We start from the raw sequence: 13234 nt of genomic DNA, 5'->3' as shown, positions 1-13234 counted from the left end.
GGTTATCTCGCCCATAGCAACCAATTGTAGCATAGCTTTCATTCTTCCACAGCACTATAATAAATAAAAGCTGAGCTGTGATTGGTTATCACGCCCATAGTAACCATTCGTAGCACAGCTTTTATTCTTCAACAGCACTAATAGAATAAAAGCTGACTTGTGATTGGTTGCCGCGGGCAACCAAAACCGATTAAAAAAAATCCCCCAGGCCCAAAGTCAGTGTGTAAGCCGCTCTATTTAATAAAGCTTTGTATGTTGTAGGGGCGGCAAAAATGACGTCACGCTAAGGGCGGAAGCGGCGACATCTTGTGTAACACTTCCCTTTTTCTTCTACTTCCGGGGGTGAAAGGGCGTAGGCTTTGGGGCGTATACTGTTGCCTGCTGGTCGTGTAGCGGAGACACCAGAAGGGGAGGCCTCGGTCGAATGAGGAAACCTCCATTATCAGGAAGCGGAAGGGGGCAGCTTTCCCAGTGTGAGCACGGCCGCCGCCAGAAGCTCAGCGGAGAGGTAGGTGAGGCTGACGGCGGAGGGTTATTAGTCACCGGGGTGACGTAGTGTGGCTGACATTTCTGTCGTTACCCCGCTGACACCCGTACATGCCTGGGTCTGTTCCTTGTGCCGCATCCCGGTCCGTTGCCCTTCATCACCCTGCGTGCAGCTCTGGAGGTGAATGCTGCTGGATGTGACAGATGGAGGCTGTGCTCCAGCATTGATCCTGTGTCATCACATCTGCCCCCCATAGACTTGTTGTGGATGTGGTGATGCTGCTGCAGCTGTGTGTGATACCTCTGTCAGAGCTCTAGTCCCACCCAAAGCTGCAAGCCTGCCAGCATGTGTCAGTGTCTGCAGAGCTGTACTCTACTCCTAGTGTTAAAGCCAGAGGGGCAGTCCTGCCATGGGCTGCGGGTACGTCGTGGGTTGATGGGCACAGGGGACATGTCCCTGGGTCTGGACGAGCCTTTGTTTCGGGTCATTGTGGCCTCCAGATATTGTTTCCAGCAATGCATGGCTCAGCAGAAATCGCAGGGAACGGGACGGTGTCATCCCAGGGCTGTGCGCCTATTAGGGGCTGGCACCGGGTGCTGCGGAGAAGGGGGCACCCATAGGGCCTCTGTAGTACTTTGAGGTTGGGTTCTCGTTACTATATTACCGCACACCTCCGGCATGATTGTACTGGGTCATAAGACTGCGCTGGTTCACAAGTCAGTGAGTCGCCGTGGTCTCCACCGACTGCTCACGTATCCATTGACTTTAATGGTGGTTTTTCCTGGACCGCAGGGACACCACTGGAGCACGCCCTATTACGGATCCTCACGCCTAAATTACAATCCGTGAAAATCCGTCTGTTTTTCACGGATCATTGGTAGAAGATATTCTAGTTTCTGTGAAACACGGATAACACATGGACTGAAATCACGGATGGATCACGCGTGAAACATGAACCGTGCTACCACACACACAGACGTGCGAGCCTGTGTAGACTCTGCAGGGGATGCCGGGGTGCATTCCCTTCCTAGGTGGCTCTGAAATCGCTGGACGTATGTGAACGCACCCCGGATAAAGCCCCTGCCCTACACATTAAAGGGGTTCTCCAGAACTAGAAAAACATGGTTGCTTTATTCCAAAAAACAGCCCCAGATTCGTCCATAGGTCGTGCCTGGTATTGAAGTGAAATGGGGCTGGGCTGTAATACCGCACTCCTCTGTGGACAGGTGGGGCTCTGCCATCTTTTCCTAGTCCTGCACAAGCCCTTTTAACTGTGATCGGCAGAGACGTATAGTGTCGTTCTGCCTTTGGTTGCGGACTTAAAGGGTATTTCCATCCTAGACATCTATGGTCCTCTCTGTTGTCCAGGATGCAGGTTTCCAGGGTCCCGCCCTATCCAGTGCATCCGGTGAGAACGAATGGAGCGGCAGCTGCGCGTGCGTGTGGCGGTATCCGTTCATTTCTATGGTAGCCACAGAAATGGCAGTGCTGGGCTACCCCCATAGAAGTGAATGGAGTGAACTGGGCGCATGCGCAGCCGCCTCTCCATTCATTCTCCACATCGGCCAGCACCCACCTCATTGGGTCGGAGGAGGACCCCTGTCCTGGAGATACAAGACCCCGCATCTGTGTCATACTGTGGATCTGCCATTAGTGTCCCATTTTGCGACCTGTTTTGGAACGTTTTGTGGTACAGGAGAGGTCTTGTGCCCCCATGACTCTAGCAGGGCCCTGTTCACACTGCCGTCATGGATTCAAATGATCACCGATTACCCCATATACTCGTGGGGGACTCTGTCGAGGTATATGTCATTTTTAGAACAAGAGTATCCCTGCATGCTCATCTGAAACATACGTGTAGTCTCATCCCCTGTGCTTTACACTGCAGCTGTGTGTACAGGCTTCCTTCAATGCGGGTACAGATTGATAAGGACCTGCCTGATTTAGGACTATGAACTAGTTGTCAGACTTGGGAGCCTCCGTTCTTATCCCCCGGCCTAAGCTTCGACCAGCTTCTTATCCCACCCTGCAGCTCGGACCCGTAAGGGTGGCACTCTTGTCCGTATGATGGGCGCATGCGATCCAGTGCGTCGTCATTGCTCCTCTGAGTGAAATGCAGTGCACCTGCCGGCTACACATGCTCGGGTCCTGCAGGTCGGGAGTCATTCACACTGCGCTTTAATGGAGGAGGCTGTATGACGTGTCTGGTCACACACCCCTTCATCTGCCGCTATGTACCTCTGCGATCGGAAACTTTGTACGACATTTGCAGATGACAGCACCACTGGGCGCTATCACGCAGGGTAATGCCAGTGCACATGGGCACTCCGTATAAAAGGGACTTTCAGGGATTTCAGTAATGATGACGTATGCCCGGGATAGGTTATCTGTATCTGGTGGTGGGGATCCAACTCTCGCCGCTCCTGTCGTCTGCTGCGACTGGACAAGTATTGCGCCATACGTTGTATAGTGGCTGTGCTAGGTACTGCAGCTCAGCCCCATTGACTTAAAGAGGACCTCTCACCTCTCTTGACATGGACTATTTTAATAGCTCCATGCGTTCCCCATGTGATAACAATTCTGGAGCATCTATTCCTATGGCTCTATGTTGCGCCATTCCTCTATTATTCCTGCTAGAAGTTATAAATGAATTGTCAGCAGTGATGGCCTGTTCGCCGCGTACACATGCGGGCTGCCATCTTAACTGACAAGTCTGGCGATGCACAGGTAAGTCCTTACCTGTGCCTGTGCGCGAGCCGGTCTGAAATGAAATGCGGTCCTCCGGGTGCAGGCAGTTCAGAGAACAGCCCGATGAAAGCCCCCAGTGACTGTTTCTCGGAACTGCCTGCTCCCGGTGACCGCATTCATTTCAGACCGGCTCGCGCACAGGCACAGGTAAGGACTTACCTGTGCATCGCCGGACTTGTCATTTAAGATGGCAGCACGCATGTGTACGCGGCGAACTGGCCATCACTGATTGTCAGCAGTCTGCAGTAAGGGTACAGAGGGGTGTTACCAATTGGGGGGATGCATGAAGCTATTAAAATAGGCATGTCAGGAGAGGTCCTTTTTAAGGTGTATTCCGATCTGGGACATTGATGGCATATCGCTAGGTGCAGTGTCCCATGTCTGAGATCTGCTCCTATCTCTAGAACGAGACACAAAATTAAAGCTAGAGCAGCCACACATACTCGGCGCCCTCCATTCGCTGCTATGGGACTCGAAAAAAATTGCCGAGCGTGGAACTCCCATAGCGATGAATGGAGATGCACGCCCTCCTAGTGATATGCCATCCATGTCCCAGGTGGGCTCACCCCCTTTAAATTGGACCAAGATGCAGAAAGGCATGTGTCTGATGTATGTGAGGTCTCATCCCAGCCTCATGGTCCGTTCGAGCGGCCGATCAGCACGGGGTCATGCATTTTTCAGTTCTAAAGAACCTCTTTAACCTGCACCGAGCATTAGTAAATATTGGCGGCTCCTTTACCATGCCGCTGGGGAGGTACACACTGCATTAAAACCCCCCCAAACCTTCATTGGGCGATGTGTGACGTGTACCACGGAGGTACAGTTTGGGCTATAAGACGCCACGTGCAGCGCCCGAACGTTTCATCCTTTCACTCGATTGCTGCTGTCAGATGCACGGTCTGTCTGATGAGTAGATGGACGGGCGCACATTTATATTTTTATAGTTTAGTTTGTAGTTCTATTGCTACTTGTACTTCTGCCGCTGCCCGATCTCACCTGTGATGGCCGGTGGTGGGATCATGAATCAGTACCTACATGCTGTGTATTTTCCTTTGTGGCTTTTTAGCTCTCTCCGTTAGGACAGAGCTGAGATCTGACTACAGTTTAGCTCCAGGGTTCACTTGGAGTCTGATGTAGTCTGCGACACACCCCCTGCCTCCTCATTGGTTCAGAAGGCTGCTCTCTCCTGATTGGCTGCTGTGTATAAGCAGAAGCCCAGCACATGCTCTCCAGGAGCTGTTTTAGTGCAAATTGTCGATTGTGTTGTCATTTTCACACCCACTTTACAGTGTTTATCCACTGCACGTTAGGGCGAGTGAGCGTGGAAATTCGCCCTAATTAAGACATGTGTCGGCGTTTGGTAATTATTATGATATCTGATAATTAGCGACACGAGCCGACGGCGGCCACTACACCTCTTGGGTTGCGTGAATGTTGCGGTGTAATAATTCGGGGCACGTTCACAGGTGGCAGATAAAAATAAGCGCACACGTTCCAGTCCTTCCTCTGTGTCATGGAGTTTTGCTGCGAAGTTCCTCCTTTCGGATGCAGTGGCGGATGATGACATATTTATAAGGCAGGGATGGCCAACCCGAGGCTCTTCAGCTGTTGCAAAACTACAACTCCCAGCATGCCCACACTGCCTACAGCTCTTGCCTTCCCCCCCCCCCGTGTATTTGGTGTGGGTAACCAGCCTTTTGTGACGGTGATGTATTTAGAAGGGGTTATCTCATGAAAATGTACGGATCGTGAGGGGTCCGACGGCTGGACTCGCTGAGAACAAGGGGTCTCTCTCTGAATGGAGCAGAGATGCACATATCGGTCCACTGCTCTATTCTCTTCTGCAGGACTGACGTAGACTGCTCTCTGCCAGTCCATAGAAGCGAATGTAGTGGGAACCGCCATACCACTACCACTCCCGTCATACATGGGACCCCTTGTTTTCAGGATGGGTGGCATAGTTTCCATAGCATTTAATTTAACATCGCCATCCATTCAAACCTAGTGGTGAGGAGGGTTCGAGACCCCCATTGTAGTGTCCTGTGGACAGGAGATAAATTGTCAATGCTGGGACAATCCTTTGGAGGGTTCATCCGGGATTTTACTATTGCTACTTTTACTTCGGTTTTGTGCGGATCCGTCATGGATGGATCTGTTCAGATAATGCAACCGTCTGCATCCGTTCAGAACGGATCCGTTTGTATTATCTTTAACTAGTTTTCTATTGTGTCAGGGAAAACATATCCGTCCCCATTGACTTACATTGTGTGTCAGAACGGACCCGTTATGGCTCAGTTTCGTCAAACGGACACCAAAACGCTGCAGGCAGCATTTTGGTGTCCGTCCCCAAAGCGGAATGGAGACTGAACGGAGGCAAACTGATGCGTTCTGAGCGGATCCTTTTCCATTCAGAATGCATTAGGGCAAAACTGATCCGTTCAGGGCTCTCACAATCGGTCTCAAAAGGATCTCGCAAGTGGAAAGCCAAAACGAGAGTGTGAAAGTAGCCAATCCTAAGGACAGGCCACACAGAGCGCCTGGCCTCTTTTAACAACTGATCATGGGGGTCCTGGGTGTCTGACCACCGCCGGTCTGAGATTGATGATCTATCCTTAGGATAGGTCATCTATAGATATATATTACCAGATAAACCCCTATAAGGGTATGTCCACGTGAGGTTGCATGTGCCGTGAAATTGCGTGCATGAGTCCTCACCGTTTTTAAACAAAATCTCATCCACACGTTGCATAAAAGATCCACAAGGAATCTGCTTGGAATCAACAGGTTAATTCCGCAGCGTGACCATCTATACTGCGGACTTCACCTGCAATGGGTAAAATCTGCAAGTATTCGTATGGATCTCGTTGCCCTTAAAGTACCTGAATTATTCATTGAGCCGGCCGCGGTGTCGGTGCTTCTCTACAGGTCATTGGACTCTGGGCAACTTGTAATATTCTTAATGATTTCAAAAATAGAAGCGTCACTGGTTATTGCTATCAATTACAAAATGCAAGGTGAATGAAGAGAAGAAAATCCTAAATCCAATCAATATATGGTGTGACCGCCTTTACCGTCAGTTCTAGGTACTTACACACAGGGAGGTTGTTGTAGACATCTTGGAGAACTAAGCTCAGATCTTCTGTGCAGGTAGACTTGCTCAGATTCTTCTGTCTCTTCATGGAATCCCAGACAGACTGGATGATGTTGAGATCAGGGCTCTGTGGGGATTATATCATCCTTCCAGGACTCTATGTTCTTCTCTTTAGTTCTTATGACATTGGCTGTATGTTTATGGTCGATGTTCTGCTGCCGAATACATTTTGGAGCCAATCAGACGCCTCCTTTATGATATTAGATGATGAAAGTATCTGCCTGGATTTCTTAGCACTGAGGACACCATGAATCCTGTCCAAAACCCAACTCCATTTGCTGAAATGCAACCCCGAGCTTGCAAGGGACCCTCCACCATCCCTCACTGTTGGGGCTCATTCTCACGGCCGTTCCGTGCATTGGGGGCCGCAATTTGCAGTCCCCAATGCACGGGCACCATCCGTGCGGCTGTTGCGACTGATCCAGACCCATTCAACTTGAATGGGTCCGTGATCCGTCCGCACTGCAAAAAAATAGAGCATGTTCAGAAGACAGAAGGATCTGAGATGAGTGGATGCACAACCTTTTCTGGTTGGGGCCACATTGTCAGCCTGACCAATTCTAAGGGCCGAAAATAAAACCTAAAAGGGCTGTTACCAACTGAAATACTGTATTTATGCATATTGAACATACAGGGCCAGATTTATCATTACTCTGACAGCTCTCTCCACTTTCACATATGGCTAAAGTCAGTTTAGCCAAGTCAGATTTAGATCGGCCCTTTAAGACTGTAATAAATGTGGTTTGACGGTAGCAGTTTATCCGTCAGTAAGCAGCTTTACAAAAGTCGCACATCTTTACGAAAAAGTCGCACGTTTTTATGAAAAAGTCGCATGTACTATAAGTCTCATAAGATAAGCATGGTCCTCACTGAGTGAAATTGCGACTTTTTTGCGACTTTTTAAATAGTCCCAATAGTAAATCTGTCTAAGGATTCAATTACATAAGAAAACACGCCTACTTTCAGAAAACTGGGCGAGCATAGTGCAGAGCAGAAAAACAGTTTAGCGTTTGGGACTTTTTTGGGGACTTTTTCACTCCATTATTCTGACCTGAACTAATGATAAATCTGGCCCACAGTATATATAATTAAATGTCTAGTTACACCTCCCGGACATGAAAGATACTCGGTAAGGTAAAAGCCGGGTTTTGTGTGTTAACGGCAGAAGCTGTTGACACCTTTTAATACTTAATATGGCTGCAAATCTAATCCGGGCCGGCTTTTACTGGGAGTAGGTAATGAGTTGGGTGGGTGCCTACTCCCCACGTTCCAGAACCAGGTTTTGGAGATGGGATTTAAATTCCCAGGCAGCAACCTCAGCTGGAAGAGAAGGAAGGAAGTCACTGTGACTCTGCGTGGTTTCTGCAGTGTTGGAGCTGAGGCCTGGACCCCGACACAGGCGTACAGAGCACCAGCATCCTGGGGGAATACTTTGTGTGGCTGTGCGATCGGCAGGGACACGACTTATTCCAGTAAAGGAGCCAGGTGGAGCTCTTGGTTATTTTGTGTGTGAACGAACACCAAGTGACTGTTTTTATTTTCTGTTTGAGCAAGTGTGAAATAAACGCTCTTTTGCTTCGTTACCTGGACTCCATTTCCTCTCTACTGCACCCGCACCCCTGTCTACCGGAGTAAATCCCCACTATATATAGTGCGCCCAGAAGTGGAGCTTCTCCACTAAGTGTCCACTGCACAAGTGGCCTGCAGACGAAGCGTGCAGCCTATTGTCCACATGTGAACCAGCCCAGCATCTCATTGCCAAGTGCTCACATCCGGTCAGATTTGAAGTGAAGAATAATGCCGCCTACAGCGCCGTTCAACACTCCAGAAAGCGGAGCCCTTTAGAAGTCTGTGGGGTGATGCAGCAGAGCCGGCAATGCTTCGTGGCTTCCGATCTGAGGTGTGAATAGAGCCCTGGGACTGCATTTTTTTTTTTTTTTCACATCCTTGCCTTTTATGTCTTTCTTATCTATTCTTATAGGAGGACAATGAAATGCAGCTCTCGGGCAGATTTTCTTCACGTCGGTGTTTATATCCGTGATCTCCATAGTTCCTCTGATATACAATGGCCTCGGCGTACAATGAGGTTTCCTGGGGTATTGTAATGTAACACCTTATTCATACAAACCACAACCACTGGCACTGTATATGTGTGAGTGATGGATCTGCTGTCTAGTGGCGCCTCCCTGCAGTACAGTGCGGTACCGCATGTTCTGTACCGCTCTTCCCTGCCGCCATGAGGAGCGGCTCCTTTGGACGCCATGTGAGGGCGGGGGCTCCATGTTATGTACTGATTTTCTGATTACAATGATGACCTAAGGTGACAACAGTTTCAACAATGTGGCCCTGAAACCAGTTGATATTGTAACTGGATGGATGGCTGTATATAGCGAGCGTATCACGCCGTACCATCTAAGTGCACTATAGTGCATCAACCCACTTTCTCGCCCAATTTCCTTGGGGACACAGAAGACCTTGGGTATAGCTCATCTCCCTAGGAGGCGTGACACTAAGTGAAGACTGTTAAAGCCCCTCCTCCACAGCTATCCCCTCAGCCTGGAGAGAGAGACTGCCAGTTTTTGCTTAGTGTCCAAGGAGGCAAGACACTCCCTGCTCTGCAGGGCTGCTTTCTCCTTGTTTCAATTTTAGATTTTTACTTTTTTATTTTCTTTTTGTTCCAGATCATCAGGGATAACAGAGACGCACTAGACCTCTCTGTTCTCCCGGGGTTGAGCTGCGCCAGTGCCGGTCACCCGCACTGCTGCCTCCCCACAGAAGGCAAGGTGGACCAGGGCAGCCCAGCTCCCTGCATCCCGCCAGCGCAAGGGTCGCCCGCACGCCAAGTCCCTCTTCCAGCGTCCTGCCACTACGGTGCCAGTAGCTGAGGGGCGACCCTGCTGGAACGGACCGAGGGTGAAGACGACTATGGTGAGAGATTGGCTTCTCCAGCCCTACGTCCCCCCCCCCCCCCCCCCGGTCTCCTGCGTGCCTGACCCTATACTGGGCCTATGGACCCTTCTGTCCCTGCTAGACCTAGGCTGGCCCCTGGGCTGCCGCAGGGCGACATCTGCTCCCTCTCTCCTGGCCTCCAGGACATTGGCACCCTTGTTCCACAAGAGGAATGCCTAGGGAGCTGCGGAGGTCCGCACCTAGCTGCCCCTGACGAGGGGTTATGCAGGCGTCCCACCCTCACAGACCCGGTCTCAGGGTCCCCCTCCCTCTTACCGGCCACTACTTCAGGGCCAGAGGGCCCGCGCCTTGCTGCCACTGACCCTCCCTGCTCTCACGGGCACTAGTCCAGGGGAAAGGTGGTTGTAGCTGCCGGCCATATGGAGCGCTGTTCTAGGCCAAGGGCCCGCTCCAGGGGTGAAATGGGTGCAGGGTCCTCACTCCCGGACAGCTGGGTGGGCACCGCGGCCTGCAAATGAGCGCTTCAACAGCCCCGGCCGACCGTCGGAACTTCCGGTCGGCCAGGCGCCGCAAACTTGTGTTCCACTTCAAGGCCGCGATCCCGCTCTATCCGGGTCCCCGGCTCGCGGGGTGGGCACCCGCAGCCGGTATGTGCGCTCCGTAGGCCCGGCTGGTACTTTAAGTACTTGCGGCCACCGGTCAGCCGGGCGCCGCTAAAAATTTAGGCCCCGGCTCTTCCGGCCCGCGGGGTGGGCACCCGCGGCCAGTATGTGCCGCTCCGTAGGCCCGGCCGGTACTTTTAAATACTGTGCAGGCCCCGGTCAGCTGGGCGCCGCTAAAAATTTAGGCCCAGCTTCACGGCCTACTAGGCCGCAAAATACAGGCCTCTGTTGGAGGGGGCTGGAACTTCTCCAGGCGCGAATTCTTCCCGCCTGGAGGTTCCCCCGCCCCCAAGGATCGCAGTGCCGCCCCCCAGGCCGGATCCCTGTTAACCCTTTGGGAACAGGCCGGCTTCCGATGGGCCTGTATGGGTGGATCTGTTGCCCTGTAGGTGGCCCCCCTTTTTTCTGCCTCAGTGAGGCTGTGTGTTAAAAAAAAAAAAAAAATTTATTTATTATATATATGACTTGTGGGCTGCGCAGGACGCTGCAGCCTCATCTCAGAGTGCTGCCTGTATACATGCCCCCCTTCCATAGGCGGCATGGTGTCGCGCGCTCCGGCCTGCGGCACTGCCAGGGTCTTTTTTCCCCTTCTAGGCGGTTTCTTGCCCTCTCCGCGCTACGGCGCTGGTCAAGGTGCATGCCTTTTTCTGTAGGCAACATTCGTTCACCCTCTCCAGTTTGGTGCCTGCCATGTGCAGGACCCCCCTCCTGGGCGGGATACTGCACTCTCCCTAACTGCGGGTTGGCCTTGTGCATGATCCCCCTTTCATTGGCGGCCTACTGCATTTTCTCCGGATACAATGCTGGCCATGGTGCACGACCCCCTTCCATAGGTGGAACACGGCACTCTCACTGGATCGCCTGCCGGCCATGTGCGTGACCCCTTCCATAGGCGGAACGCTACACTCTCACTGGATTCGTTGCCGATCATGTGCATGACCCCATTTTTTTAGGCGGAATACTGCACTCTCACCGGATACGGTGCTGGCCATGTGCACGACCCCCTTCCTTAGGCGGAACGCTGCACTCTCTCTGGATTCGCTGCCTGCCATAGGCATGACTCCCTTCTGTGGACGGCATTCGGCACTCTCACTGGATTCACTGCCAGCCATGTGCATGACCACCTTCCATAGGCGGTATGATGTACTCTCATTGGATTCACGGCCGGCCTTGGGCAGCCTCCTTCCCGGGTGGCGGCATACATACACTCCACTCTGTCGGTGGTTGTTCTCTCGCGGTGCATTGTTCGCCATGTGCATGACCCCTATACATAGCGGGGTGCTTGCACTCTCTCTGGATCCGCGGCCGGCCATATGCATGACCCCTCTTCCGTGGGCGGTGTACGCACTCTCACTGGATTCGCTGCCGGCCATGGGCATGCCTCCTTCAGGTGGCATACACACATTCTCACCGACTACTCGCATTCTCCTGAATGCGTTGCTGGCCTTGAGCATGGCCTCTAACATGGGTGGAACGCTTGCGCTCCCCTTGGATACGGTGCTGGCCTTGTGCGTGACCACCCCTCATTCCATGGGTGGAATTTTGCACGCTCACAAGATTCAAGGCTGTCCTTGTATGTGCTGATACTGGACTTGCCCATGTTCCCCTTCATTGGCGGAGTAGTTACACTCTCACGAAATTTCGGTGTTGGGTGAATTGTTGCACACTCACTTAATGCTAGGTTAGCCCTGTGCATGTCCCCCTTTTCACTAGGTGGACCTCCTGCGTTCCTGCTGGATACAGTGTGCCATGTGCATGGCGCCTTTCTGGGCGAAGTATGGTATGCCCTACTTCTCTGACGTAGGTACGGTCTTGGGCTTCACCCCCTTTTTGGGGCAGGCCTTTGCATTCTTTGCCCACTGCAGTTTGCCAGGTACATTTCCCCCTTTCGGGGCGGTCAGTTTGCGTTCCATCGCATTCCATACTAGTCTTGTGCATAACTACCTTTTCAGTTTGCACTCCCGTAGATACTGTGGCACTCTGTGGCTGGCCCTCTTCGCGGAGTGATATTTTTTGCATTGAGCGGACGTTCTTGTGCGTTGTTTGGGCGTGTATGCCTTCTCGTCCGTAGGTGGGTTGGCCTTCTCACTGCTTACGGGGCTACTCGTACGTAGCCTCCTTCCTCCTGCGACATGCTTTTTTTTTTTTTTTTCTCTTGGGATACGATGATTGCCGCAAGCCTTGCCCTATTCTCTAAGGAGATCATTCTGTCCATCTGGGTAAGCCTAAGGTGTTGTCCAATAAACAACAAATGAATACCTTATATTTAAGTAGACGGGCTCTACTGTTCGCTACTGCACAGAGCTGGGTGGTACTCATTCATTTCGTTGGCCCATTTGTCCTTCCGCGGCATTGTTTCCCTGTGCTAGTGGTCGCATGGTCGAGAGCGCTGTCTGCAGCGCCCTTCGCTTTTTATGTTGGCTCTGGCGGGACTACGGTCCCCTCGCCTAATACCATTTCCTCCTCTTCGGGTGCAGTGTGGTATGATTCTTTCCGGATTGGCGCCCTCGGTGCTTCAGTCTGATCTGCTACCAGGTTCGGGCCGCTCTTCTTGGGAAGGTCACCCAACTTCTCTTGGGTGCTCGCTTATACAGGTCCGGGGGACCTCCACCTTGGGTTCTTCAGGGTATTCGCCTTCTGCGAGGCGGTGAACCGGGCGTCTCTGTGTAGCGGTGTTCTGCTTTTGAGCTGTCCTATGGCCTCTCTGTTGCCCACTCCCCCTTTTGGTTGGAGGGTGTTATACCGGCCTCTGTCTCGCCTGCCTTTTCTCGCCGGCTCTGTTTGGCTCCCACTCGGTACAGATCATTCCGATGTGGCGTCTGTTCCGGCCACGCTTCAGAGGCTGTTCTTTCACTGCCCTTCCCTCTGGGGAGAGCATGGTTGTTCATTTGGATGGTTCTGGTGTTCCTTTTGAGTCTCTCTTGTCCACACTGGCTGTACTAGCTGTGTGCCTAGTTACCGCCGGTCTACCGCTTTCTGTCCTCCCGCTGGGTGCAGATTGCGTTTTTTCCATTCTAGGCAATGTTTCTGCTTTGGATTCACCTTCTCGGTAACTTGGGAGGACTACCATTGGTCAGGATTGTCTTTAGATCTCCCACACCGGAACTGTAGTCCGTCTTCCTGTAGTGGCTACATTGGCTTCGGCTTTAGCCTGTCTTGTCCTGGCGGTTGCTGGGCGGACCTTCGGTTCCTGTCCGTTTGTCCTTCTGCTTCCCCACTCTGGGGGGATAGGGACAACCTTGCTCAGGGGGGCCGACGGGACCAGTTCTACGACTG

General features: G+C 52.1%; 1 protein-coding gene across 9 annotated transcripts in view; it reads left to right on the top strand.

Annotated features, from left to right (window-relative positions):
* Positions 1-342: 342 nt before the first annotated feature.
* Positions 343-13234, top strand: part of EPN1 (epsin 1) — a 77662-nt gene continuing 64770 nt past the window's right edge. For 8 of the 9 annotated variants that reach the window (XM_040424598.1, XM_040424655.1, XM_040424628.1 and 5 more), the window contains exon 1: positions 343-508. The gene's annotated coding sequence lies outside the window, so the exon portion shown is untranslated. Of the gene's footprint in view, positions 513-13234 lie in introns of all 9 variants that reach the window. The other variant, XM_040424590.1, reaches the window with a different exon arrangement.

Source organism: Bufo bufo, chromosome 1, assembly GCF_905171765.1.
Source record: "Bufo bufo chromosome 1, aBufBuf1.1, whole genome shotgun sequence".
In the NCBI taxonomy this organism is placed as follows: domain Eukaryota; kingdom Metazoa; phylum Chordata; class Amphibia; order Anura; family Bufonidae; genus Bufo; species Bufo bufo.
This window is presented reverse-complemented; position numbering and strand designations above follow the sequence as displayed.